Source organism: Salvia splendens, chromosome 15, assembly GCF_004379255.2.
Source record: "Salvia splendens isolate huo1 chromosome 15, SspV2, whole genome shotgun sequence".
Classification (NCBI taxonomy): Eukaryota; Viridiplantae; Streptophyta; class Magnoliopsida; order Lamiales; family Lamiaceae; genus Salvia; species Salvia splendens.
Window position 1 is genome coordinate 20,284,689 of NC_056046.1, and position 25,094 is coordinate 20,309,782.

The 25,094-nt window shown below is 40.2% G+C and overlaps 2 long non-coding RNA genes across 2 annotated transcripts; one reads left to right on the forward strand and one right to left on the reverse strand.

Moving 5' to 3' along the window:
• Positions 1 to 19,773: 19,773 nt before the first annotated feature.
• Positions 19,774 to 21,710, reverse strand: LOC121769500. Its single transcript, XR_006043594.1, has 2 exons — positions 20,604 to 21,710; positions 19,774 to 19,999 (listed from the first exon to the last, which is right to left on the reverse strand). It is a non-coding gene; the product is annotated as an uncharacterized LOC121769500 (long non-coding RNA).
• LOC121769499 lies at positions 20,021 to 22,619 on the forward strand. The gene is made up of 4 exons (XR_006043593.1): positions 20,021 to 20,348; positions 20,421 to 20,498; positions 21,719 to 21,783; positions 22,377 to 22,619. It is a non-coding gene; the product is annotated as an uncharacterized LOC121769499 (long non-coding RNA).
• The last annotated feature ends 2,475 nt before the right edge of the window (positions 22,620 to 25,094 follow it).

Here is a 25,094-nt window from a genome sequence, read left to right on the forward strand (position 1 = left end):
CGTGATAGGGTTTGCGACCCTACTCAGACCCGAATTCGTTTCACATCACAACCATCTAGCCTAACGGAGCAAGCTCAGACGAACTAGGCATCAGACAACAATCTCATAAACAAAACATTTTGGCATGACATAACAAGTTAAACAACCCTTATACCACCACATCATATTTTCGGAAAATAAAAGATTTTGTGAAAGAAAACCCACCTCGATCGCTTAACAATTCACAATCCAACTTATGGCAACTCTCGTTCCTCGAGTTCACAAAAACACAATCACCCTTGTCAACGACAACACAAGTTAGCCTTCCACAAAATCATATTACTATGCATGTCCTATCGTTTCTCTCTCATCGTTATTCTCAATTTACCCAACCCAATGTTCGTCCAAAAGTGGAAAAATACACCATAATATATTTCAACGTATCACACGTGATCACATCGTTACACACGTTCCTTGGACTTACATGCATCACATAATACTTTTAATCTTGGAAATAAGTGTCATTTAATCAAGACAGAAAACTGGCTGAACTGCGCGACAGTGTTGTAAAAATCACTAAAATTTCACCCGACCTCATATGAAGCTAAATTTTGGTCACAACATGGAAGACACATTCAATTTCATCCAGACAAATTTTCACACTAAAATCACATCGTTTAGTCAGTCAAATCAATAATTAAACTCTCTGGTCGGGATATAAAAATTCTTCCAGTATTGCGAAGTTCATTTGAAAAATTCACCATAAATTCATCCGATGTCCAATGTGGCTGAAATTTTTACACGACTCAGAAGACACTTCAAATGTTCATTTAGTTCAAAAATCACATCAAACAGAGGTCATTTGTTTGGTCAACCAGAATACGAAACCTTCTGGGCGAGAACATAAGTTTCTGGTAGAATTGCGCAGTCAAATTCAAACATTTATTAAAAATCCATTTTTCGACAAAATGGGCTGAAATTCACACGAGACACAGAAAACACCTTGAAATGTACTCAGTAAAATGTTCACATCAAAATTCGATCGTTTGTTAGGTCAATTATACATCAGAAACTGCTGTTCGAACGTCACAGATTTCAGGCTCACAAATTCGAATTTAGGGTTTCTTCCTCAATCATCCAAATACAATTTTTCATGCTTATAACACAAAATCATGCTCAAAAAGGTTCTCATAACCATGTTTGCACATAAACTCATATCATTCACCAAGGATTCAAATCAAACTCAAATCATAACTCAAACAAAAATGCATATTCATCAAAGTTCTCATGCAAACACACATCCCCACCGATTAATTTGCGATCTATGATTCCTACACCCTCTAAATGCATGTAGGATTCAAGAATAAAGTTTAAATGAAGGAGATGAGAAGAAAAACTTAGTTATACCTTCTTGAATCAAGAAAAACGAATGGTAGAAACAAGCGTTGGCACGATTCGTCGGGAACTCTTGAAAATCCACTCCAATTGATGCAAGAAACAATGGTGGGAGAAGTTTTTGGAGCGAATGGAGAGTGAGGGAGAGGGAGAGGCGTGAGGTTGAGGGAGGAGAGGAGGGGGCCGATTTCTTGAGGGAGAATGGGGGCTAGGGTTTAGTTTAGGTGTTTAAACAAGGTTATGGTTAGGTTTAGAAATTAATTAATTGTGGGAAAAAATAAAATTGAATAAATCCCACAATTAAAAGAATAAAATACAGGAGGAAAGAATTTTCGAAAATTTCATGAAGGATTAACAAGGAATTTATTTGGTATCTACTTGGAGAGAATATATTCATAACTTAGGAAACAAAACAATGAATATTCCATGAACACGGGAACAAATAGATTAAATCTCCAAGTAGGAAAATAAGAGAGGGGGCCGAAAATTTCCATAGAAAATGCACAAGGAGATTATTTAAATCCTCAATTAAATAGAATAGGATTTAAATTTGGTAATTTCTTTATGGGAAAAGACTCCCATAAAATATGCAACAATTAAATAAATTTCTACAAGGAAATTAACCAAAAAGAGGCGTGCAACACAAGGAAATATTCACATCCCCAATTAATTTAACTTAGGTATTAATTTGGTATTGAACAAAAGGAATTCCACAAAATAAGAAACAATATATTCTCCTCTACAATTAGGGAGGGGCCGAAAATTGGCTTAATTAGCCACAAGGAAAATAATTCAACTCTCCATTTATTTAGGATGAGAAATAAAAAGTGGCAATATTTAATTGGACTTAAAATAGCTCAAGGAAACAACGAGGTGCCATTTAAATCAAAGAACTAATTCATCCTCCTAATTAAAATAGGAGATATCCGAAACTCATAAAAATTTATAGGCAAGAGTTCGAATTTTCATGAAACACAATTTTGGAATAGTTCGTTTTGGACTTAATTTGGATAAATATCCCAAAATAATTTATCAAATCCAAGAAAAGAATATATTTTCCAATAATTGGAGGGGCCGACAATAGCCACTTTATTTGGCTAGAACAAGATGCATGATTTTATTTAAATTGATTCCCCACATTAAAAAAAAATAATTAGCACTTCATTCCAATTCATCCATGACAATTTATTCCACATAAACAAACTCAGACTCGTAGCAACAATTTAATTCCATAAGTGAAATTTCCAATCGACATATAAAAAAAAAGTCGCAAAGAAAATTTGGGATGTTACATCATTCCCCTCTTAACAGAAATTTCGTCCCGAAATTTGACCATCTCATATAAACAACTCGGGGTACTTTTCTTTCATTCTATCTTCTAACTCCCACGTGGCTTCGTCGGGACCATGGTGTTTCCACAACACCTTCACGGATGCTATCGACTTGTTTAGCAACTCTTGCACCTTCCGATCTAGGATTGCCTCAGGCCTTTCCTCGTAGCTCATGTCGGGGGTTAAGATCACTTCCTCTTGGTGAATCACATGTTTGGGGTCGAACACGTACTTGCGCAAGTGCGACACATGGAACACGTTGTGCACGTTCCCAAAGCTGGGAGGTAACGCCAATCGATACGCTACAGGACCTACTTCGTCGATAATCTCGTACGGTCCTACGAAACGCGGTTTCAGCTTGCCTTTCACTCCAAACCTCACAACTCCTCTCGTCGGGGATACCTTCAAGAACACTTTATCACCAACGTCGAATTTGATTTCCGTTCGACGCACATCAGCATACGACTTCTGCCTATCTTGAGCTTCCTTGATCCTTGCGCGGATTTGATGCACCATTTCGGTCATCTCCTTTATAGCGTCGGGTCCTAACATCTTCCTCTCGCCAACTTCATCCCAATAAAGTGGGGATTGACACTTCCTGCCATACAAGGCTTCATACGGAGCCATATCGATCTTCGTTTGGTAGCTATTGTTGTAGGCGAATTCAACCAATGGTAGAACAGTTTCCCAACTTTCCCTTCGATCTAAGACAACGGCTCGCAGCATATCCTCAAGTGTTTGAATCGTCCTCTCTGACTGCCCGTCCGATTGCGGGTGATAAGCAGTGCTGGAGTTCAATTGTGTGCCCAATTTCCGTTGCAAACTCATCCAACATTTCGATGTGAACTTCGTATCGCGGTTGGATACAATGGTCTTTGGCACTCCATGCAAACGTACAATCTCACTCACGTAGAGTTTAGCTAACTTGTCCGCTCCATAAGTAATCTTAATCAGTAAGAAGTGCGCGCTTTTAGTAAGTCGATCGATAATTACCCATATCGCAGTGTTGCCCTTTTGTGACTTTGGCAAACCCGTCACGAAATCCATAGCTAGATGCTCCCACTTCCACTCGGGAATTTCAAGTGGTTGCAATTTCCCATATGGCCGTTGGCGTAAGGCCTTCACTTGTTGACATGCTAGACATCGCTCCACATACGACGCTACGTCCCCTTTCATTCCATTCCACCAAAAACGTTGCTTCAAATCTCGATACATCTTCGTGCTTCCGAGGTGAGCAGTGTAAAGCGTGTCGTGCGCTTCACTCAAAATCTTGTCTTTTAGCGCCTCATCGCTCGGCACACACAATCGTCTATCGTACGTCAAGCTTCTCGGCTCTCACCTTCACACGGAATTCCTCCAACTTCTCATCACATCGTTGGGCTTCTATGAGCTTGGTTCTCAAAACTGGCTCAATCACTAGTGTCGCCAATCTTGCTTCTACTGTCTCGGGCGCTTTCACTATTTTCAATCTCATCTTGTCGAACTCGTGAATCAATGCTTCCTCTTGCGTTAGGAAATAAGCCAATTGCGGTTGGTTCTTCCTACTCAAAGCATCGGCTACTACATTCACCTTGCCCGGGTGATAGTGAATACCACAGTCATAATCCTTCACAATCTCTAACCAACGTCACTGTCGCATGTTTAGCTCCTTCTGCTCGAAGAAGTATTTGAGACTCTTGTGATCCGTATATATCTCACATCTCACTCCATAGAGATGGTATCTCCAAATTTTCAGTGCATGCACCACTGCTGCTAACTACAGATCATGAGTCGAAAAATTCAATTCATTCGGTCTCAACTGTCGGGAAGCATATGCTATTACCTTCCAATCTTGCATCAACACGCATCCAAGTCCTACTTTTGATGCATCAGTATTGACGGCGAAGTCTTTATCGGTTGCCGGCACGGCTAGAACCGGTGTTGTCGTCAACTTCTCCTTCAACAGTTGGAAACTCGCCTCGCACTCCGGCGTCCAAACCACTTTGATCCCCTTCTTTAACAGTTGTGTCATCGGTCTCGCAATCTTAGAGAATCCTTCAATGAAACGTCGATAGTATCCCGCCAATCCCAAGAAACTGCGGATTTCACTCGGCGTTTTCGGTGATTTCCAATTCTGCACGGCCTCGACCTTTGCTGGGTCTACTTGAATTCCATTTGTCGTCACAATATGACCAAATGGCGTTGGTCAGCCCAAATGGCATCACGACGAATTAATAATGGCCATAACGAGTGCATGACAAGGAATTAGGTTTAGGGTTTAGTTTAGGTGTTTAAATAAGGTTAGGGTTAGGTTTAGAAATTAATTAATTAATTAATTAATTGTGGGGAAAAATAAAATTCAATAAATCCCACAATTAAAAGAATAAAATAGGGGAAGAAAAAAATTTCGAAAATTTCATGTAGGATTAACAAGGAATTTATTTGGTATCTACTTGGAGAGAATATATTCATAACTTAGAAGCAAAACAATGAATATTCCATGAACACGGGAACAAATAGATTAAATCTCCAAGTAGGAAAATAAGAGAGAGGGCCGAAAATTTCCATAGAAAATGCACAAGGAGATTATTTAAATTCTCAATTAAATAGAATAGGATTTAAATTTGGTAATTTCTTTATAGCAAAAGACTCCCATAAAATAGGCAAAAATTAAATAAATTTCCACAAGGAAATTAACCAAAAAGGGGCGTGCAACACAAGGAAATATTCACATCCCCAATTAATTTAACTTAGGTATTAATTTGGTATTGAACAAAAGAAATTCCACAAAATAAGAAACAATATATTCTCCTCTACAATTAGGGAGGGGCCGAAAATTGGCTTAATTAGCCACGAGGAAAATAATTCAACTCTCCATTTATTTAGGATGAGAAATAAAAAGTGGCAAGATTTAATTGGACTTAAAATAGCTCAAGTGAACCAACGAGGTGCCAATTAAATCAAAGAACTAATTCATCCTCCTAATTAAAATAGGAGATATCCAAAACTGATAAAAATTTATAGGCAAGAGTTCGAATTTTCATGAAGCACAATTTTGGAATAGTTCGTTTTGGACTTAATTTGAATAAATATCCCAAAACAATTTATCAAATCCAAGAAAAGAATATAATTTCCAATAATTGGAGGGGCCGACAATAGCCACTTTATTTGGCTAGAACAAGATGCATGATTTTATTTAAATTGATTCCCCACATTAAAAAAAATAGCACTTCATTCCAATTCATCCATGACAATTTATTCCACATAAACAAACTCAGACTCGTAGCAACAATTTAATTCCATAAGTGAAATTTCCAATCGACATATAAAAAAAAGTCGCAAAAAAATTTGGGATGTTACACATGTGAAACGAGAATGTGGCCACAAACTCGTTCACTAGACCGGCCAACCTAGAGGACGGCTCACGATCCCCATCAGTGCACTAGCCTAAGTAGGGTTTACACCCTAGTTAGACCCGAATTCGTTAACCATCAAAGTCTAGCAGAACATTATTCTAGTAGACAATCAGATAGGCAATTTCAAAACATAAAACACGGCATGACATACTATTTAAAACCTCCCTTATTTCACCATAAACATATCAATTTCAAATAAAAAGTTTAAGTAATAAAGCCCACCTCGAAAGATTAAAATATCTCCGACTTTAGCGGGTGTGCGAACCACCTTTTCGAAAAATACATAAAGTACACATCAATCTCAATAAGGAAGACATTTAGAATGCGTGCACTCTAATTAACGTCTTTTATTTCGTTTTCTCGGTTTTCATGCATTTTTTATTATTCGGCGGCCGCCCAAGGCGTCGCGTGCGACGCCGGTCGGCCGCTTACGCTCGTTCTTTCCTACGTTGGCTCCTCGTATTTTCCATGACGTCGAAATTATTTTTAAAAATTAATTAAGCGCATATTTAAGTTATCGCAACTATTTCTCTTCGAAATTATATTATTTCGGACTTGGGATAAATTTTTCATAATATGAATTATTCCAAAAATTAATTAGAAATTCCCACGATAAATTAAATTATTCCTTACGATAAAATCATCGGCCCAAGACTTAGTTATTTACCTCACTTCATACTTCCAATTTAATTTAAAAGCCCCAAATAAATTAAACAGGCTCAACTACTACTCTACCCTCTCCACACCTCTCTCTCTCTGAGACAGAAAACTGCACAAATTCTCCCCAAAGTTGAGTCGCCGCCTCCGCGAAAACCGTCGTCCTTGTCGACCCCCACGCCGGCGACCACTGCTCGCCGGAAGAAACGGTGCTGCTGTCGCGCCGTCGTCCATTCCAGTCGAGCCGCTGCTGTTGGAGTCGCCGGTCGCTGCCGTCGCCGGACAGCAAAGTTGCTGTCGCCGGCTGCTGCTGCCATCGCCTTCTTCACTGCCTCCGTCAGCCACCATTCTATGGGCAGCCCGCGTCGCCATCATCGATCCGCCGCAGTAGTAGGTCGACGTCTACATTGCAGCAGCTGTCCGTTGTCGTTGCTCGCTGTTGTCGCCGTCGGAGTGGAAGAAGTCAGCTATCACACTGTTCGGCCCCCTTATCCCGCGGTCGCCGCTGCACAACCGCCTTCCCTCCCGGAAACACTCTGAACACGCCCGGAACCACCCCGAAACGTCCCGCAAGATACGTTGTTATTCCAAAGTTAAGTTCTTTCGCATTTTCGATTAGTTACGGCGATGTTCGATTGGTTTCAATTGTTGGATTGTTTGAATTACTTGTGGGAGTGGATGTATGAACAAAATGTATGAATTAGCTACTAAAATTCGTGCTTTGGGGATTGGATAGGGATTATACCTCAAAAAGAATTGAACTTGGTGATGGAGGAGCAAGAATGGTTGCAAGGTCTCTTCCTTCTCTCTCGACTCTCTCCACTTCTCGGCCCCCCCTCTCTCTTTTTTTCTTGTTGTCAAGTATAATGTGAGAAAAGGATTGAAGGGGCTAATGTGTTAACTTGTGTGACTCTTGGATGGTAGAATTAATGGTGGAAGAGGGAAGGTGAAGAAGGTGGAAATGGAGGGTCTCCACTAGAAGAAATCGTCGGCCATGAGGGAGAGGAAGAAGAAGAAAGGATTCTTGGGCTTGCTCCCATTTGTTTGGAAAAGAATTTGGGCTCCCAAATTAAATGGTTTTGGGCTCAATTGATTGTAAGCCCAAGTTTGTATAATATTATCAATTGGTTAGACTTTTAATTGTTATGGCCCAAAGCAAATTTTTATATAAACATTTGGACTCTAATTTGATTGAGATGCCCAAATATATATACTTTGCATTCTCGCATTCCTTTCAATAATTAAAATTCACGGAGCTTTATTTAATTTCGTTATCTTGTTCTTCACAAAGATTAACAATCGCCCGACGTCACAATTTATATGTGGTGTTGTTCCAAATATAAATTCCTAGACCGTTCCTCGGTCCACGCGCGCCGTTCTCTAAAAGATCTATCTCAACCATCTCATTCATTATGCTAAGTATAGCAATATCGTCACCATTACTTTAACGAGACATTCACACGTCTCCTAAAGTTCCACAATTACATAAAAAGGACGTCCCAAAATCACACCATCACATAAATACCATACTTCATTCCCAAGCACATTAACGAGAAACATAGCATGCATAATTAAAATTTTATTAATTATTTCATTACATGCTTTAATTTAGTACTTTAAAAGTACAGGTGTTACATTCTACCCACCTTAACAGAAATTTCGTCCCGAAATTTACTCATTTCTAACGAACAACTCCGGGGTATTTCTCTTTCATCTTATCCTCGAGTTTCCAAGTGGCCTCCTCGTGACCATGATTTTTCCAAAGCACTTTCATGGACGAAATTGATTTATTTATCAATTCTTGCACTTTCCTGTCCAAAATAGCTTCGGGCTTCTCCTCGTAACTCAAGTCGGGATTCAAAATCATCTCCTCCTGATGTACCACGTGTTTGGGATCGAACACGTACTTTCTTAATTGCGACACATGGAAAACGTTATGTACAGTCCCAAAACTTGGTGGTAGTGCCAACCTATACGCTACGAGTCCCACCTTCTCAAGAATTTCATAAGGTCCTACGTAACGTGGCTTCAACTTTCCCTTTACGCCAAACCTCGTTATCCCCTTCGACGGAGATACTTTCAATAACACATTATCTCCAGCATCAGCATATGACTGTAAGTCGGTACGCCGAACATCAGCATATGACTTCTGTCTGTCTTGAGCTTATTTTATCCTTTGACGAATTTGTCGCACAATCTCAATCATTTCTTCGACTGAATCTAGCCCGAGTATTCTTCTTTCACCAACCTCATCCCAGTAGAGGGGTGATCTACACTTCCTCCCATACAATGCTACGCATGGGGCCATATTTATCGTCGCCTGGAAACTATTGTTGTAGGCAAACTCGATTAACGGCACTACGACTTCCCAATTTTCTCCTCTATCCAGAACTACGGCTCTCAGCATATCCTCGAGAGTCTGGATCGTTCTCTCGGATTGTCCATCGGTTTGTGGATGAAAAGCGGTACTAAAATTTAATCGAGTACCAAGCTCTCGTTGCAGACTTATCCAAAATCTTGAAGTGAACCTTGTGTCTCGGTCCGACGTGATTGTTACTGGCACTCCATGTAGTCGAATGATTTCTTTCACATAAATTCGGGCTAGCTTGTCGGATCCATGAGTTATAAGGATAGGTATAAAATGCGCACTCTTAGTGAGACGATCTATGATTACCTAGATGGCCGTATTCCCTTGCCGAGTCTTTGGTAAACCCGTCACGAAATCCATGGCGATGTGTTCTCATTTCCACTCCGGAATTTCTAACGGTTGCAGCTTCCCATTGGGTCGTTGATGCAGAGCTTTTACTTGTTGGCAAGCCAAGCATTTCTCCACAAACGAAGCTATGTCCCTCTTCATTCCATCCCACCAGAATTATCCTTTCAAATCATGGTACATCTTTGTATTTCCAGGATGAGCGGTATATGGAGTCTCGTGTGCCTCAGTCAAAATTTCATTTCGAAGTCCTTCGTCATTCGGCACACATAGTCTTACCTCGTATGTGAGGGCATTGTCAGCCTCTTCTCGAAACTTCTCTTGCTCGCCTTTCCTCACCTTTAGTCGAACCTTCTCCAAATCTTTATCATTTCGCTGACCTTCTCTTATCCTTGTTCGCAGATCGGGTGCAATGACCAAGGTGGCGATCTTTCCTTTTACGGTCTCCGGAGCTCTTACCACTTCCAATCGCATCTTGCTGAATTCGCGAATCAACTCTTCTTCTTGAGTGAGAAAGGTAGCCAATTGTGGTTGGGCTTTCCGGCTCAGTGCATCTGCCACTACATTTGCCTTGCCCGGATGATAGTTGATGCCACAGTCATAATCCTTGACTAGTTCGAGCCATCTGCGTTGCCTCATGTTCAAGTCTTTCTGCTCAAAGAAATATTTTAAGCTTTTGTGATCAGTAAAAATCTCACACCGAACTCCGTAGAGATGGTGCCTCCAATTCTTCAATGCATGCACAACGGCTGCTAATTCCAGGTCTTGAGTAGGGTAGTTTCGCTCGTGTGGCCTCAATTGACGCGAAGCATAGGCAATCACCTTACCGTTCTGCATCAATACACATCCAAGTCAAACCTTAGACGCATCAGTGTAAACCACATAGTCTATTCCCGTCTCTGGCACGACTAGGATAGGTGCAGTGGTCAACTTCTCGTTCGACAACTGAAAACTAGCCTCACATTCCGGTGTCCAGTGGACCTTGGTCCATTTCTTCAGTTGTTGAGTCATCGGCCTTGCAATTTTGGAAAATCCTTCGATAAATCTTCGGTAGTATCCTGCCAGACCCAGGAAACTCCAAATCTCATTTGGGGTCTTTGGCGCCTTCCACTGCTGTACGGCCTCCACCTTTGCAGGGTCAACTCGAATCCCTTCGGCCGTCACAATATGCCCCAGAAAGTTTACTTCCTTCAGCCAGAAATCACACTTACTGAACTTGGCGTACAGCTTCTCCGTTCTTTTTCATTCTTCGAGTAAACCAGCACATCATCTATGAACACCAGGACGAACTTGTCCAAGTATGGATGGAATACTCGATTCATTAAGTCCATGAATACTACAGGTGCATTTGTCAATCCAAACAGCATTACTACAAACTCATAATGCTCATACCTTGTTCGGAACGCCGTCTTGGGTATATCTTCACTTCGTACCCTCAACTGGTGATATCCTGACCTTAAATCCATTTTCGAAAATACCCCTGCTCCCCTGAGTTGGTGAAACAGGTCATCTATTCTCGGCAGATGATACTTGTTCTAGAGAGTTAATTTGTTCAATTCCCGGTAGTCTATGCACATTCTCGGTGTTCCGTCTTTCTTCTTCACAAATAGCACAGGTGCTTCCCACGGCGACACACTGGGACTGATAAAACTCAAGTCCAATAGTTCTTGTAACTGAATTTGAGTTCTTCCAACTCTTTAGGTGCCATCCTATAAGGTGCCTTCGATACTGGTGCGGCTCTGTAGATTGTAACACCCGTAAAAAAAAAGAAAAAATAATCAAATAAATCTAATTAAATATTTTCCTAGTTAACTTGGTCAAATATATTTCTCTAAACCATATCACCAAACGATTTCCCCATATCTATACTCCCTAAAATCTCTCCAACCACCAAATCCATCAATATCTATCAGTTTTGTCTATATATATTCAATCAATCCCACGATCTTTCTACACATAAATTCAATACCAAGAAAAACCAGGAACTAAAATTTAGAGAAAGAACCGAGTTGGAGAAGAGAGTTTTCTGCCGCCTAAGAAGGTAATCACCGACCAATTCCCAGCCTTGATTTCCTTGCATTCATTTAGGATAACTCGAATTTTGGAGCATGAAATCTGTAGTATTCGGACAGTAGGTTCCGACGCATGTTTGACCGACCAAACGAACTCCTTTTTATACGATTCTTTTTTCTGGGTAAACCTTAAGGTGTCTTCTGTGTGGTGTGTGAATTTCAACCTATTTGGACGAAAGATGTATTTTTGGTGAATTTTTGAAGTTGACTGCGCAGTTCTGCCAGAAATTGTTTTTCTCGACCAGGGAGTTACGTTTTCGATTTGACCGACCTAAAAAGATTATTTTGATGTGAAATTTTAATTGAATGATATTTTATGTGTCTACTGTATTGTGGAAAAGTTTCAGCCCCAACGGAGACCGGATGAATTTTAAATGAGTTTTACAAACCAACCGCGCAATTCTGCCAGTTTTGTTGTTAGGTGAAAATATCACTTGTTGCTAAGTTTTAATGAATTATATGATGCATGTATGATTTAAGAAGGTATCCTATGGCATGATTATGTGTAACACGTTGAGAAGTATTATGGCATGTTTTTCCTTATGTTGATGAACGTTCGGGAATGGACAATCTAAGAAAACGATGAAAGGAACGATAGGACATGCATGATAATTGTAATAATGGAAAACCTGATTGTGTGGTGATATTGACAAGGGTTGTTGCACGTACGAGGGTACCAAGAGTAAAAGGTTGCGTAAAGTCGTGATTGTGTGGTATAAGTAAGCGAGGTGAGCTTTCTTTTTAAATAAGGGCAATGCCCTAAGTATATTTTTATGTGAAAATAATATGAATATTTATCATGTCGTGTTTTGTTTTATCTATGGAACATATTTGATGTGGCTTTTGCCATCAATGGATAATCGAATTCGGGTCTGTCTAGGGAGTGAGTCTCTATTCAGGCTAGTGTACACCTATGGAGATCGTGCGCTATCTCTTCGAGTTGGCCGGTCTAGTGACTTGGGATGTGGCCACGTTCCTTGTCATCAATGGATCAGATATGGTAGACATCTATGGGAAAATGACTGATCAGTCGAGTTTTACGATGAAAATTATTTTAGTGTCTTGGGCAATTTCTAAAGTTAAAACCCAAGGTCACTCAATGGTGGCATGATAAATACTTTTTATAAAATGATTTCGGCATGAGTCCACTGAGTGCATCAAGTACTCAGCCCTGCATTTCTTTTTAAAAATGTGCAGGTTGAGCATGACGGGTGCGGTGGGTGTTGAGCAAGACCGTTGAAGAAATTTAAGTGTGTAGAATGTGTCATGTCTTCACACGTGGCATATTCCTTCTCTCAAATGCTTCCGCTAAGTAGTTGTCTTTCTTTTCTTGTATCGTTGAGATAGTATTCATTTTTGAGTTGTTGATTGTTGAGATACTCTGATTTTATTCGAGCTATTCCCATTTGTTTCGAGCTATGGTCGAGTTGCGTTGTTTTCCCCTTTCTTTCCTGCTTCTTTAATCCTCCCCTAGTCGCGATCAACCGTGTTTTCTATCCTTAGAAAATGCGGGCGTGACAAGTGGTATCAGAGCAATTTTTCTTTCCGCTCTGGACCCGAAAGTCTTTTTCAGTCTTAGTCTAGACTTGTTTCGCTAGACTAAAATAATAGTGATAATAATAATAATGATAATAATAATTATGCATTGAAGGCTCAACATCCCGCTTCGCCACGCTCAATCAAGAAAGAGGTAATTTATTTTATGAAAAATATTTATGAGAAAGTTTTCAGAAGCTATGGTTATGAAAAAAAAGTATGTTTTTGTCACGACCGCCCTTTAGGGTTAATAAATACGGGCGATCGTGATTAAAAGGATTTAATAAACGGACGAAGAGAACTAGGGTTTCAATAAAGAGTTTGACCAATAATTAATATTTAATAACAAAGGCCAAGAGGTTGACGTTATCCAAATAATTAGGTTCAAAGCTAAATGAATGATGAGTAAAAACAATGTCTCAGCGGAAGCGTTCAAGAGAAAGAGTGACGTCATGTGTGGAGACACAACGACACTCGTAGTTCACAACTAACCAACCATGCTTCAATTTTAAATTGCTCAACACCACCAACTGCTCGTCGCCACTCAACCTGCACATAGGGAAAACACATGCAGGGCTGAGTACTTAATATACTCAGTGGGCTTATGCCGAAAACATTTGATGAAAGTTATGTCATCCATACCATAGTGAACTCGAGTTTTACATTTAGAAAAGAAATATCATCGAGTATCACAAACAATTTCATAGACTGGCCAGTCAAAACAATCTCCCCACTTTCTCATCAATCATTCAATCACATCCTCTTTCCATCATTTAATCACATCCTCTTTCCATGGTGCGACGAAAGTGTGGCCACACTATTCGCCCACGAGACCGGCCGACTAGCAAGGACGGCTCACGATCTCACCTGTGTACACTAGCCTGATAGGGTTTGCGGCCCTACTCAGACCCGAATTCGTTTAACATAGCCCTATAGCCTAATGGAGCGAACTCACAAACTAGGCATCAGGCAACAATCTCAACATAGCCCTATAGCCTAATGGAGCGAACTCACAAACTAGGCATCAGGCAACAATCTCATCATCAAAACAAACATGGCATGGCATAACAATTTAAACCACCCTTATCCCACCATAATCATACTTTTGAAAACGTAAAAGAGTTTAGTAAAAGAAAGCCCACCTCGAGTGCTTAATTTGAAATTACGTTCTTTCCTTTGCGATCACGATTCCCTTGCGAGGATTCACCTTTAACAATTTATATAATAGATAAATCAACACATTGTTTTAAACAAATAACTAAAAATGCATGCATCCTAAGCAAGTCTTTTATCTCGATTTATCTCGGTTTTCGATTGTTCGACGGCCGCTTACGCTCCCAATTTCCACCGTTGGCTCCTCGTATTTTCTTAATGATATCGAAATAAAATCCCCAAAATTATAAAAGGTGTAATTAATTATCGCAACAACTTTCCCTCGAACTATATTTATTTCGGACTTAGGATATAATTATTCACTCGTTGAAATATTCCGAAATTAATTAAATAAGTCCCCACATTTAATTTAATTATCAATTCAAGGATTTATTTAAAAGTTCGCCCCAATTAATTATCGGCCCAAAACTTAATTATTTCATCACCTTGTATCTCCAATTACCAAAATAAACCCAACAATTAAAAAGGAGCCCATCAATTTAATTAATCCACCCACTTCTAATTAATGAGGCCCAATTTTATTCAATGAAGGCCCAAGTCATTTAAAAGAAACAAAAGCCCAAATACTTCATCTTCTCCTTCTCCACGCCTCACTCATCTCTTTCTTCCCCCCTCTCTATCTCTCTTCTTCTCTCACTCTCGACCAAATCGGAAGAAATCCTCCATCCGTTCGTCGCCTGCTCCGATTCACCGTCGCCTTCCACCGTTGCCGGCCGCTGCTCACCGGAATCGCGTCGCTGCTGCTCTGTCGTTGCTGCTGCTCCTCCGTCGTCGCTGCTGCTCCGTCGTCGTTCGATCCAGCCAGGGGATGCTGCCGCCGGGAGGAGCCGCTGCTGCCCGCCGCCGGGAGGAGCCGCTGCTGTCCGTCGGCGGAAGGAGCGCTGCTATCGCTGCCCGCCGTCATCCCTGCCGGGAGCTGCTGCCGCCATCGCTGCCGGGAGGCGCTGCCTCCGGTCAGCCTCCGAATAGCCCCGATTTGCCCCGAAACTAACCCGTTCAGCCCCGAAACTCTCGATTTCAAACTTGCAGATAAGTTCTTACTCAAATTATGTTTCTTTTCGTTCTTAAACAAATTTTTGTTGGAGTTTGGATGTTGATAGAGTTATGTGTGTGTGAGGTTTTGCTTGATAATTGCGTTATTTTCTTTTGCTGCCGGACTCACTCCTCCACTCTCTAACAATGTCAAGAAAGAATGATTGTAGTCTTGTAGACGTTTCACAAGTATTATTTCACATAATGTTTGGCAGAATAGGGTGTAACAAGCATGTTTTTTTTTTTAGATTTAGTTTCGGATTAGGTTGATTTGATGCAACAAAGTGCTATGCTTGATGTATGGTTTGATAAAAGAGAGATTGGAATTGGGGTATACCTTGAACGGATCATGAGAGGATTATCGATAGCTCTCTCTTTCGAATTTGGTTCTCGATTTCTGCCGGAAAAATATTGAATGAGTTGGTTTGAATCATGAAAACTAGAATGAATTTATTGAGATTACCTTGAGAGAATGAAACTGGTTTTTCTTGATTGCAGAGAACGACATGAGAGAATTTGATTTGTAAATAAAATATAATAGAGAGAAGGTGGCTGAAGGTAGTTTAGGTTTGGGGAGAGATTTATGGGAGTGGGGAGAGGTGGTTTCAACGTGAGGATAGGAGTGGGATTCGAATTCCTCCCCTTTTTTTTATCTTCCGTGATTTTGGTTTAATTTGGATTTGTTTGGTATTTTATTTGCAGATTACGGAGGAGGAAAAATTCCATCACGGAGCAGGAAAATCTGCGTAAATTCTTTAATTAAGATTTGAACTAAAGATATTTTATTTTAATTAGTTTAGTTTAATTCGCAGCCCATTGTATTTTATTTTGAATTGTGCAGTACATAATTTATTTATCACGGACTGGACTTTTATAATATTTATTTAATTTATCGGATCCAACCCGGAATTGAGTCCAATAAATATTCTTCACGGACAGGAATTAATTAAATTTGCGCAGTCATTATTTCACCGTATCTAGTCCAACAACAATTAATCCACCAATAATTAATTCGCGGACTTCGCAAAAATAATAGCATTAAAACCAGTACTTTAGGGTTCGAAAGTGGGGCGTTACATCCTACCACCCTTAACAGAAATTTCGTCCCGAAATTTGCTACCCCCAAGAAAAGAGTTCTGGGTACAATTCTATCATTTTATCCTCATTCTCCCACGTGGCTTCTTCATGCCCATGATTTTCCCATAGTACTTTCACACAAACAACATTTTTATTTCTCACAACTTGGATCTTTCGGTCCCAGATGGATTGGGGTCTCTCTTCATAGCTCAAGTCTGGATTCAACGCGACTTCCTCAAAACGGATCACGTGCTTTGGGTCGAACATGTATTTTCGTAACTGCGGCACATGGAAAACGTTGTGCACATTTCCAAGGTTTGGTGGTAGCGCCAATCGATATGCAACAGGGCCCATTCCTTCAAAAATTTCATAAGGCCCAATAATTCGCGGCTTCAATTTGCCCTTGACACCAAATCGTGTTATCCCTTTTGACGGAGATACCTTCAAGAAAACTTTATCGCCAGCTTGAAATCGTAAGTCGGTTCGTCGGACATCCGCGTATGATTTCTGTCTGTCTTGAGCTTCTTTTATCCTCTCACGAATTTGCCGAACGATTCCCACCATCTCTTCAACTACATCGGGTCCGAGTACTCTTCTCTCGCCAACTTCATCCCAGTAGAGCGGTGATCTACTCTTTCTTCCATACAATGCCTCGTACGGTGCCATGTTTATCGTTGCCTGAAAACTGTTGTTGTAGGCAAACTCGATCAGTGGTAGAGCTGCCTCCCAACTTCCCCCTCGGTCGAGTACCACGGCTCTCAACATATCCTCGAGAGTTTGGATCGTTCTTTCGGATTGTCCATCGGTTTGCGGGTGAAACGTTGTACTGAAATTCAATTTGGTTCCAAGCTCTTTCTGTAGACTCATCCAAAATCTTGAGGTGAATTTTGGGTCACGGTCGGACGTGATAGTCACTGGGACTCCATGCAATCGAACTATCTCCCTTATGTAGATTTGAGCCAGTTTGTTGGACCCATAGCTTACAAGAATCGGAATGAAGTGTGCGCTCTTAGTGAGTCGGTCTATAATTACCCAAATGGTGGTGTTCCCTCTCAGAGTCCTTGGCAATCCTGTCACAAAATTCATGGCGATGTGCTCCCATTTCCATTCAGGAATCTCTAGTGGTTGCAACTTCTCATACGGTCGTTGATGTAGAATCTTCACTTGCTGGCAGACTAAACATCTCTCGAAAAATGATGCTATGTCTCTCCTCATACCATTCCACCAAAAGGAATTCTTCAGATCTTGATACATTTTCGTACTTCTTGGGTGGGCAGTGTAAGGAGTCATGAAACTTCACTCATAACCTCATTTTTTAGTTCCTCGTTATCCGGCATGCATAGTCTTCCTTCAAAAGTAAGGGCATTATCACATTCTTCACTAAAATTCACAGATTGGCCGCTCGCACTTCTACATGAATTTCCCTCATTATCACATCCATCCGTTGTGTTTCCATAATTCTCAACCTTAGATCAGATTCAACAGCTAAGGTGGCGCTTCGCGCTTCTACTGTTTCAGGTGCTCTCACCACTTCCAAACGCATCTTGCTAAACTCGTGTATCAGGCTTTCTTCTCTAGTGAGAAAAGTAGCCAGTTGGGAATGGTCCTTCCGGCTCAAAGCATCTGCCACTACATCTGTTTTCCAGGGTGGTAGTTGATGCCACGATCGTTATCCTTCACCACTTCGAGCCACCTTCGTTGCCGCATGTTCAAATCTTTCTGCTCGAAGAAATACTTCAGGCTTTTGTGATCCGTAAGGATCTCACTTCGAACTCCGTAGAGATTATGTCTCCAAATCTTTAAGGCGTGTACTACCGCTGCTAACTCCAAGTCGTGGGTTGGATAGTTCAACTCGTATGGCCTCAATTGTCGTGATGCATAAGCAATCACTTTGTTGTTCTGCATCAACACATTCAAGTCCCACCTTCGAAGCGCATGTGTATACCACGTAGTTCACTCCAGGTTCTGGCACAGCTAGAATCGGTGCACTAGTTAGTTTTTTCTTCAATAGTCGAAAACTTGCCCCACAGTCTGGGGTCCAATTGACTTTTACCCCGTTCTTTAGTTGTTGAGTCATTGGCCTTGCTATCTTAAAAATCCCTCGATGAATCTCCTATAATATTCCGCCAGTCCTAGGAAACTCCGAATTTCGTTAGGTGTGGTTGGTGTTTTCCATTTCTGTACAACTTCCACCTTTACGGGGTCTACTCGAATTCCATCTGTGCTCACTATGTGCCCAAGGAAATTCACTTCTTTGAGCCAAAACTCATACGTATTGAACTTGGCGAAGAGTTTCTCGGCCTCCAACGTATCTAAGGCAGTCCTCAAATGTTCTTCATGTTCCTCTTTGTTCTTTGAGTAGATAAGGACATCGTTTATGAAGAGTAAGACGAACTTGTCCAAGTATGGATGAAACACACGATTCATAAGGTCCATATATACAGCCGGGACATTGGTTAATCCGAAATGCATCACTATAAACTCATAATGACCATATCTAGTTCGGAATGCCGTCTTGGATACATCTTGTCGGACTCTATTTGATGGTATTCAGATGTCAATTCCGTTTTCACAAACACACAAACTCCTCGAAGCTAATCAAACGCATCATCTATTCCCGTTAGTGGAGACATGTTCTAAAGTGTCATCTCGTTCTTCCCTCAAAAATTTATGCACACACTTAGCGTTCCGTCATTCTTCAAAAAATAGCATTGTTGCACCCCGAGGTGGCACACTGGCATCTTGAGTTCTTCCAACTCCTTAGTCATCATTTTGTATGTTGTCCTAGATATTTAGGGTTGATCATGGTTCCAAGTCAATTGTAATATACGACTGTCTATCTGTTAGGAAAGGTAATCCAACATGACTTTCTTTTTAACGGTCCTAATCTCATGTCTATAATAGAGACAAACTTATTTTGCCTTCTTCATGTGTTACAATTACGAAAATACGTGTTCGACCCGAAGCACGTGATCCGTTTCGAAGAAGTCGCCTTGAATCCAGATTTGAGCCTCGAGGAGAGACCTCAATCTATTTTGGACCGAAAGATCCAGAATGTGAGAAATAAACATGTTGTTTGTGTGAGAGTACTTTGGGAAAATCATGGGTATGAAGAAGCCACGTGGGAGAATGAGAATAAAATGATGGATTTGTACCCAGAATTCTTTACTTGAGGGTAACAAATTTCGGGACGAAATTTCTGTTAAGGTTGGTAGGATGTAACGCCCCGTTTTTCTAAACCTAATCTTTGAACCCTAAAGTACTTGCAATTAATGATATATTTATTGCGAAGTCCGTTAATTAATTGTTGAGTAGAATTGTTGTTGGACTAGAGTGTTGCGAAATAAATTATTACGCGGAATAAAATAATTCCTTTCCGTGAGGTATATATATATTGGACTCAATTCGCGAGCTGGATCGAAGAAATTGAATAAATAATATAACAATCCAGTCCGTGATAAATAAATTGTGAACTGCACAATTTAAAAATAAAATACAATGGACTGCGAATTAAACTAATCTAATCAAATATTTATTCTCCCTGTTGATTGATCATCAACCGACATTAATTCAAATATTAAATAAAGATTTTTTTCAGAGATATTCCTCCTCCGTGATGAGATTTTCCTCCTCCGTGATCTGCAAATAAAATATTAAACAAATCAAAATAAGTAAACTAACGTCCAATTTGAAAGAAAGAAAAGAAGAAAAAAATCGCCCCACTCCCTTTCCCACGTTGAAACCGTCCATCTCTCCCATGATCTCTCCCAATTCCCTAAATCTCTCCATATCAATTAACCACCCCCCTCTCTACAATACTCGTTCACAATCATTCTTCCCTATTTTCATTCCTCTGCAGCGACTCACAAGAACAAAGCAACTCTCACTCAATAGAGTACAAGCCGCAACTCAAAGATCGAATTCGAACTCAAGCCGCTTGCAAGGACAAAACTACCTTTCTCTCCATTCCAATCTAGCCGAGTTCAAGGTAATCTTCAAAACATTCCCTCTCACTATTCTACTAGTTTGGAAATCAAACCATTGCAATTTTCTCTGTCAGAAACTGAAAAATTAAGAGAAGAGAAAACGGAAGCAGAAATCTCTTTTGTTCGAGCCTTTTCGTTCCCAATCTGCAAAGGTACATCTATTTCCCTCTACAATAGCCTCAACTTTGTGCATCTCGTAAGCTATGTAACCAATCTAACAATCTGGTAATCAAAACAAAATCGAATAAAGATTTAACCTTTAACGAATCGGGTTGGTAACGGAGGAGTCGGGGCAGTTTCGGGGTAAATCGGGGCAACGGAGAGGCAGAGACTGACCGACGGACGCTGCTGACAGCAGCGGCGTCGCGTCTTCCCGGCGAGACAGCAGCAGCGTCGCGTCTCCCGGCACCTTCCCGGCGAGGGGGCTGCACAGCAGCGAACGCAGCTTGTAACAGACGTCGACGACAGCGTCGTTACCCCGGCGAGCAGAAGCCGACGGCTCTGTGCAGCGGCGTCGGGTACAGCGGAAAACAGCAGCGACGGCTGTGTGCTTCAACTGCCGACGGCAACGATGCCTACGATGCGATGGAGGAAGCAGCTGCTGTGGCCGAACCGACGACGACGGAGAAACGGAAGAGGCCGCCGGCGTGAAGATCGACGCGATGGTGGAGAGATACCTCCACTCCGACATCGACGACGGCTGCGGTGCACTACGGAGGGCGGAGCTCCGGGATGAACGCTGAGGACGAATCGGCGACTGGCGGAGTTGTGGTGGAGCGACGGGAATGTGGGATTTGTTGTGAATTGGGGATTTTTGGTGAAGATGGAGATAAGGGATGAGGCGTAAAGGAGGGATGAGTATATTGGGCTTTTTGTTTCATTTCAAGGAAATTGGGCCTCATTAAAAAAATTGATGTTTTGTTAGTTGGGCTCTCTTGCATTTTTTTTTCTTTGGGGCTTCATAATTAAATTGAAGATATAAGGTGGAGAAATAATTAAGTCTTGGGCTTTTAATTAAATCTTTGGGCCAATAACTAATTAAATCTTTTAGTAATAATTAAATTAATTATAGGGAATTATTTAGTTAATTCTCGGAATAATTCGATGTACAAATAATTTTCCCTAAGTTTCGAAATAAATATATTTGCGAGGGAAGGTATTTTCGACGATTAATTCATGTGCTTCAGAAAATCTTGGGATCTAATTCGATATCATTAAGAAAATACGAGGAGCCAACGGAGGAATTTTGGGCGCAAACGGCCGCCGAATAATCAAAAAAACGAGAGATAAATAACTTTAATTTGAATGCATGCATTTTTAGTTATTTGTTTGAAACAATGTGTTGATTTACCTATTATATAAATTGTTAAAGGTGAATCATCGCAAGGGAATCGTGATTGCAAAGGAAAGAACGTAATTTCAAATTAAGCACTCGAGGTGGGCTTTCTTTTACTAAACTATTTTACGTTTTCAAAAGTATGATTATGGTGGAATAAGGGTGGTTTAAATTGTTATGTCATGCCATGTTTGTTTTGATGATGAGATTGTTGTCTGATGCCTAGTTTGTGAGTTCGCTCCATTAGGCTATAGGGCTATGTTGAGATTGTTGCCTGATGCCTAGTTTGTGAGTTCGCTCCATTAGGCTATAGGGCTATGTTAAACGAATTCGGGTCTGAGTAGGGCCGAAAACCCTATCAGGCTAGCGTACACAGGTGAGATCGTGAGCCGTCCTTGCTAGTCGGCCGGTCTCGTGGGCGAATAGTGTGGCCACACTTTCGTCGCACCATGGAAAGAGAATGTGATTAAATGATGGAAAGAGGATGTGATTGAATGATTGATGAGAAAGTGGGGAGATTGTTTTGACTGGCCAGTCTATGAAATTGTTTGTGATACTCGATGATATTTCTTTTCTAAATGTAAAACTCGAGTTCACTATGGTATGGATGACATAACTTTCATCAAATGTTTTCGGCATAAGCCCACTGAGTATATTAAGTACTCAGCCCTGCATGTGTTTTCCCTATGTGCAGGTTGAGCGGCGACGAGCAGTTGGTGGTGTTGAGCAGTTTAAAATTGAAGCATGGTTGGTTAGTTGTGAACTACGAGTGTCGTTGTGTCTCCACACATGACGTCACTCTTTCTCTTGAACGCTTCCGCTGAGACATTGTCTTTACTCACCATTCTTTTAGCGTTGAACCTAATTATTTGGATAACGTCGACCTCTTGGCCCTTTGTTGTTAAATATTAATTATTGGTCAAACTCTTTATTAAAACCCTAGTTCTCTTCGTCTATTTATTAAATTCTTTTAATCACGATCGCCCGTATTTATTAACCCTAAAGGGCGGTCGTGACAGTTTTACAATGGGATAGAAGAGCTATGGTTATGAAAAAGAAGAGTATGTTTTACAATGGGATAGAAGAGCTATGGTTATTAAAACAAAGTATGTTTTACAATGGGATAGATGAGCTATGGTTATATAAAAATATATGTGCGTGTGTGTTTCGCGATATGTTATGCAATGGGGTGACTTATCTGTTATGAAAAGATTTGATCAATGGAAAATGTTGTGTTTATGAATTGTTCAAAAAAATTTGAGTTTCGAGAAAAATAGTTTTTAACTTTTTCGTTTGGAAACTTGAGCTATGGAAGTGCGATGATATTTACGTTATGAGGTGCAAAGTATGATGTGTTGTTCTATGGAGTGTTTTATACGAAGGATGAAAGTTGATGCGAAATTACGTTTTAGTTTTGAGTCAAAACTTTTACTTTAAATGTGAGATAGTGGAAATTTTTGAGGAAAGTGTGGAAGTGTAAAGAAAATTTTGTTTCAAAAGTTTTGAATATAAATGTGAAGTTCGAAAGTGTTTTGCTATGTGATGTGAAAATGTTGTGTATTATACTTGTTATTTGAAGTATGAATGGCTTTAAATGTGATATTTGTTGATCTATGAGGTGGTGAAATGTGTTGCGAACATAGAGTGCTTATGTTGTAGGCTAGATTGAATACACGCGAACCGTAGTTTAAGTTGAGATAATCTATCACTTTCCCGAGTGACAAAAATGAACGAAAATCTGAAAGTTTGGGGAGAACCCCTAATTTGCCAAGGCACAACGAGGCAAGGAGATCGAGAGTGCCAATGGATGCCGGTGGACCATGAAACTTTTTCTTGGAATTGCGTGAAACCTTCGAGCAAGCTTGATGTGTGAACTATTTTACTATTTCCTACGTTTTCCATGAACGACAAGAACAAAAAGAAGACGAAGAAGATTTCAAGAAGTGGAAGATAGCGAAGACGAAATGAAGTTCAAATGCAAAAGAGGGTGCAAGACAAGGAGGGATGATGCGAAGTGCGCAATTTAATTTAATATACTCTAATCTCGCGTAATTTATTAAAAGTGGCAGCGATGTGACTTTCAACTACAATGTTAATTAAGCGACATGAGGAAGCTGCTTGGAAGACAAGATGATGGAGAAATTCTGTATTCGAAGGACGTAAGCAAATTTCGCGACGAAATTTTTGTTAAGATGGGTAGATTGTAACACCCGTAAAAAAAAAGAAAAAAAATCAAATAAATCTAATTAAATCTTTTTCTAGTTAACTTGGTCAAATATATTTCTCTAAACCATATCACCAAACGATTTCCCCATATCTATACTCCCTAAAATCTCTCCAACCACCAAACCCATCAATATCTATCAGTTTTGTCTATATATATCCAATCAATCCCACGATCTTTCTACACATAAATTCAATACCAAGAAAAACCAGGAACTAAAATTCAGAGAAAGAACCGAGTTGGAGAAGAGAGTTTTCTGCCGCCTAAGAAGGTAATCACCGATCAATTCCCAGCCTTGATTTCCTTGCATTCATTTAGGATAACTCGAATTTTGGAGCATGAAATCTGTAGTATTCGGACAGTAGGTTCCGACGCATGTTTGACCGACCAAACGAACTCCTTTTTATACGATTCTTTTTTCTGGGTAAACCTTAAGGTGTCTTCTGTGTGGTGTGTGAATTTCAACCTATTTGGACGAAAGATGTATTTTTGGTGAATTTTTTAAGTTGACTGCGCAGTTCTGCCAGAAATTGTTTTTCTCGACCAGGGAGTTACGTTTTCGATTTGACCGACCTAAAAAGATTATTTTGATGTGAAATTTTAATTTAATGATATTTTATGTGTCTACTGTATTGTGGAAAAGTTTCAGCCCCAACGGAGACCGGATGAATTTTAAATGAGTTTTACAAACCAACCGCGCAATTCTGCCAGTTTTGTTGTTAGGTGAAAATATCACTTGTTGCTAAGTTTTAATGAATTATATGATGCATGTATGATTTAAGAAGGTATCCTATGGCATGATTATGTGTAACACGTTGAGAAGTATTATGGCATGTTTTTCCTTATGTTGATGAACGTTCGGGAATGGACAATCTAAGAAAACGATGAAAGGAACGATAGGACATGCATGATAATTGTAATAATGGAAAACCTGATTGTGTGGTGATATTGACAAGGGTTGTTGCACGTACGAGGGTACCAAGAGTAAAAGGTTGCGTAAAGTCGTGATTGTGTGGTATAAGTAAGCGAGGTGAGCTTTCTTTTTAAATAAGGGCAATGCCCTAAGTATATTTTTATGTGAAAATAATATGAATATTTATCATGTCGTGTTTTGTTTTATCTATGGAACATATTTGATGTGGCTTTTGCCATCAATGGATAATCGAATTCGGGTCTGTCTAGGGAGTG